Source organism: Strongylocentrotus purpuratus, unplaced genomic scaffold (genome assembly GCF_000002235.5).
Source record: "Strongylocentrotus purpuratus isolate Spur 01 unplaced genomic scaffold, Spur_5.0 spur5_scaffold_13, whole genome shotgun sequence".
Classification (NCBI taxonomy): domain Eukaryota; kingdom Metazoa; phylum Echinodermata; class Echinoidea; order Camarodonta; family Strongylocentrotidae; genus Strongylocentrotus; species Strongylocentrotus purpuratus.
The window spans coordinates 23815393-23820772 of NW_022145598.1; the positions used below are offsets into that span (position 1 = coordinate 23815393).

The 5380-nt window shown below is 37.5% G+C and overlaps 1 long non-coding RNA gene across 1 annotated transcript; it reads right to left on the reverse strand.

The window, feature by feature from the left end:
* Positions 1–1375: 1375 nt before the first annotated feature.
* LOC115923056 lies at positions 1376–4305 on the reverse strand. The gene is made up of 4 exons (XR_004063748.1): positions 3974–4305; positions 2564–2699; positions 2083–2203; positions 1376–1462 (listed from the first exon to the last, which is right to left on the reverse strand). It is a non-coding gene; the product is annotated as an uncharacterized LOC115923056 (long non-coding RNA).
* Between the last annotated feature and the right edge of the window lie 1075 nt (positions 4306–5380).

A 5380-nucleotide genomic window follows, 5' to 3' on the forward strand; every position in this document is an offset into this window, starting at 1 on the left:
TTAAAGGCCAGTAATTTAACTTTATTACACTTAAAAATAGCAAGGAAAAGACAACTTTTGCTATGGATTTTCTGTAAAGCAGCAGTAGTATTTATTATTCTGATTATAAAAACAGTCCATTTCTATCATAACTGTAGCAGATAATATTCTTCTTGATTGATAAGAGTAGAAACTGGGTAAAATCAAACAACCTAAATTACATAATATAGGAGTTCTATGATGCATCATAAATGTTAGCTTAACATGTGGATAGATTAACATGCTCTCACCTGTCTACCCATTGAACGTCAAAGGTTTTCTGTTATTAACTAGTCTTTCGGTGTCATCACAAAATATTTTTAACAATTTACAGAAAGGTGCACACTAATAAATTATGTATAATGGTGCGACTCAGTAGATTTACGGAAATACTGTATTGTTCGTAATAAACGCACCTCCTGTCCCCTTATTCTTCACTTGAAAGAGCAAATGAAAGACAGTTTCTTTCAAATGGGTCCGCAGTTAAGTTTCCTATTCACAAATCATAGTTATTAATTTATAATTAATGTCCATGTTTTGATCAGCACGTGACCGAACGAAATTGATCTGAATTCTGGTGTACCTTTGGATGTTGTAATTTGTTAGTTTTAAAGAACATGACTTGATATATATGATACAGAGACCTGTATATATCATATAACAAGACAGTAAAGGTTCTCTGAAGTGTTGGGAGCCCCACAAAACTTATTATGCCAAAATTTCCCCTAAATTGCATAATCAAGTGAAAGAAGATATCATTTACCGGTAAGTTTAACACACATTTCTGCAAGAGTTTTCAGAAGAAATGTGTTTGAAGACAGATATTGATGACAGAATACAAAATTGAGGTTTACTGCATACAAAAGAAAACCTGAATTTGTCTCTTCAATCATATTTATCATGTTTATTATGAAAATCATTGCAGAAGTGTCTGTTAAATTACATCCTCTTTCACATCATTAGACAATTTAAGTGAAACTTTGCCATGACATTTTTGTTAATTTTTGTCTCCCAACACTTTACAGGGGCTTTAATTAAGGAGGAGCTGCTGAATATACTTACATTTGGGAGGTAGCAAAATTCACCTCAAAACTTTGAATAAAATTATGGAAAAACATGATAAATAGCGCCCTTGTTGAGTTGAATTAAGGAGATCTATGGCTGTGGGTTTATTTGCTGGGGTATTGTGGATACTCCTTAGCTCTTCTAAAATTGATTCGCTTAAATGTACTTGCTTCTGTTTAACTATTAATTTGGCCTGTTGTATTCTCAGCAGCTCCTCCTAAATTTCTAATTGCCTGATCTGTGCAGGTCTTTGTGTTAAAATTTCACGCCACTGATCAGACCGAGTAGACCGAAGCTGAGGCTGAGGAGGCTGAGGCTGACGATCACTGGGGCCTGGAACATTTTCATTAGACAAGCTCAGGTCCATAGCCTCTGAATCCTGTTCACAAATAAACAACAATAACAGTTAATTCATAAAACAAGAAAAATATGTATCTCAGATTTTGCAATTGCTATATCAATGAATATGAATTTGGCAAAGTTGTAATGAGTCAAATTTTACATTTTTAGCCTTCCTGAAAACCTTACAAAGTTAAACATTCCCACAATGTTGTATCTACTGGTAACACTAAGTATGGGACCAAAATGTTAACTGCCTGTACATAACAACATGAAGACTACTAATGGCTTTCACAAGCAAAATAATTCGGACAAAAAAGATTGATGGATATTAGTCAAAGACCTTATTATTGAACATGCCAACCACACCCATCCCACTTCAAAGCTATCATCACTTATAGCATATGTCCCATACCACTTGCTAATGATACACATGTTACTTCTGGAAGTCTCCTGGGGGAGGGGGTAACAGGGTATACTCAGATTATTAAACTGTAAGAATGCATGATCAAAACTTTTCTACACACCACAGGTTTTCAAGTCACTTAACATTTTGTTGTGTAGACATCCTGCTCAATATGTCACATTTCTTTTTTTAAACGCAATTTTAAAAACTGTTTGAAACTAACTCCAATCTCGCCTATTAAGCATCACACTCACCTGTCCTTTGGGCTTTATATGCTTTGGCTTTCAAAGCCATGTCTTGCCATTTCTTTCTTAATGTATGCCATTCCCTCTCTTGGCCACCAGCTGCTCTGAATGTGTTGCTCTTTTCCAGGTTCTATGCATGGAAATAATGTGGAAGTAGACAGATTATATATTTAGGATTAGTTGCACTAAGGATCTACATGGGTTGCCATGTTAATTATGATTAAAGCTTCAACTGGATAACTGTACTTTGTTTTATATACCTGTACTTTGTTTTATATACCTGAATATTGTAGCCTTGGATTTTGCAGTAGTGGTGGCAAAGTTAAGTGTCAGGTTTTCAATTTTTCAACAGACTACCATACCCAGTGATTTCAAGACTGTTTTTTTCTTTTACCCCTAGCCCTAACCTCGCCAGATGAACCCCCCCCCCCCCGGACCCCCATTTAATCTTCCTCCTTTTGGTGAATTTCTCGTTCTCATCCATGCATACCTTTCTTTCACCTTTTCTTCTTTGCTGCTCCCCTTTCCTCCTGTTCCAAATGGTTCATGTTTCTAGTAGCCACAAACTGCAGAAGCACTTTAATTTCTATCCTTTGGAATTCCTTGCTTCTTTACCTCCGCGTTTCCTAAAATTTGAGGAAAATGCAAACTAGTTATTAGGTCATGAGGTCTGGCCTAGATCTATCATCTAGTCTATTTATGTTTCATGAATTGCCCATCAATTATAACATCATGTTATTGCCCGTTTGTCTTCTGACTACCAACTATGTTTACCTTAGTTAGAGCACTTGGGTTTTAATACTACTTTTATTAAATAAGCTGAATAAAACTTGGGTCATGATCAGTTGATCACTGCTTTTTTCCCAAAACTCAGACACGAAACATGTTTTTTTTTTTTTTAGACCTAGAAATCTATAGAATCTAGAATAGACCCTATGTCCCAAAATGTAAATGGAATAGATCTAGACCTTCTAGATCTAGATCTAGATCTAGACTAGATCTAGGCCTAATCTTGAAGAAAAAAGAAAAAGAAATTGTAGGTCTAGGCCTAGGCTAGATCTAGATCTAGAAAAGCTTAGACCGAAAGCTTCAGTCTCTGATATCGACGGTGGTTCCGCTGAGATTGCATCTGGCTCCAATATGGGGAAAGTCAACAAATGTCAGTTTTATTAAAGAAATGACCCTTATAAGACGGTTATTTCTGTCTAGACTAAGCTTTACCAGTACACCTATTGCAGTAGGCCTAGACCTAATTGTCAATTATAGCCTAGGCCTAGACTAGACTATATCTAGATCTAGCCTAGATCTAGTTCCAGAGCAATGCTTAGTTAGATCTAGGCCTAGATCTTCTAGACTAGGGTCTAGACCTAGGTCTAGATCTAGTGTCTTAGTGAGTAGGCCTAGTGTCTGAAATAATTACAGCAGTCACACATCACAAAGTAGATCTAGACTTCTAGACTCTAACTTAGATCTAGATCTAGGTCTACTAAGAAGATTAAGAATAGTCTAGATCTAGATCTAGTCGAAGACTCAGTCTCAGACTCAGAGTCAGAGTCAAACTCAGTCAGAGTAGGTTCTAGGCCCTAGATTAAGAATATATTTAGATCTCTATCTAGACTAGTCTAGACTAGGTCTAGATCTAGTATACTCTAGTAGAAGGCCTAGAATTGAACTAGTTAGGTCTAGGTCGTGCATGAGAAATAGCTTGATATAATCCGCGATCCCAGACTAGACTGACAGCGGGCTCGCTACCGCCACCACACGCACGGTTCACTGCCAATTAATTGGCTGCGATTCGTCGAGGTATCAAATACAACTTCCATCACAATCTTCCACTGCATACATTTCGCTTTCAATATTTTACTTCTATGTTGTCTTAAAAAAAAGTTTAATAACATACCTTCCCCATTTTTATCCAACAGTAGTCGAAATAATGTTAAACAATCACTTAAAGTGACAAAATTCAGCCTCCTTTCACTTTCGATGCAGACGAAAACTTACAGGAAAAAATTACTTTTATCTTCACACAAGGTCGAAGGTCACGAAATTCGGCTTCGTAGAATCAAAATCCAGACGTTTTATTGTTGAAGATGCGCCGCACACAGGACTTAGTAAAGAACGGTTTAGTGAAACTGAGAAACCAACAGGACGTCAGTAAGACCCGTCTTAGTGTATGACGCGTCGCAGCGACACTAAGTCCTGTTACACTAAGTACTGTTTAGTGAGACAGGCCCCTGGTGTCTCAACCATATAATAGACCCCCCCCCCTCCCTAAAAATATAATTTAAATGCAGTGGACTCCCTGATGAGGCCACAAGACCATGAAACCAATTCATTAATCCACTTCCCCTGTTTTTCATTGTTTTCTTCCCCCTTTCTCGTCTTATTTCTAAGGTACTGTCATACTATCTTGACGAGGTGTAACCTATCTTCCGAGGCATATTCTTAGCACGATTAAAATGAACACACAAATGCTTTTGAGAGCACACATACCTTCGGGAATTAGAACACGGCCAGAATATCTCTTTCATTATGTTTGGTGGTTTATATTCCATTCTGTATTTTCCACCGTTCCAATTCTACATTCGAAAGCCATTTTCTGATCAATTCGAACCTCTTTTGCTTCGATATCTCTCGTTACGCACCCAGAGGACGCCCGCCGGTTTGGGGCATCGCTAACGAGGAAAAGTGGATTCGGAGATGGGGCCCCGAAGATTGAAGAGAGCGATTGTTTGAGAAATTGAGAGAGAGAGAGAGAGAGAGAGAGAGAGAGAGAGAGAGAGAGAGAGAGACAGAGAGAGACAGAGAGAGAGCGATATCAGGGGGGGGGGGGGTAGGACTGACATAAAACAGAGTGAGACAAGGAAGAAAAACAAGTGAGAGAAAGATGAGAAAGAGTGGGTGAGAGGGGGATAGAGTGGGAGAGAGAGAGATGGTCATATAGATAAAGAGAGACATAGAAGGGATCATTATCTAGATAATAGGCTATAATCATGTATAAAAGTAATAATATGTTTTCGTTATCTTTGCATTGTCTTTGAAAGAAAATGTCTCTTGTACTATTACAGCTCGTTTGTGATATTTTTTTTCTTTATCTGATCTTTGCTTTTACACTATACCTCACAATAATAAATGCAACCGTCATAATTATGCATAGCGCGTCCATGTGAATGTATTTTGATTTCTCTTATGAATATTATAATCTCGTTTCCATTTTTATTTAAATTCGTTTTCCCTTCCGATTTGATAATCCAAGTGCTCCAGCTTACATTATAACAGGATTTAGAGTGGTGCCCAATCCCTTTTA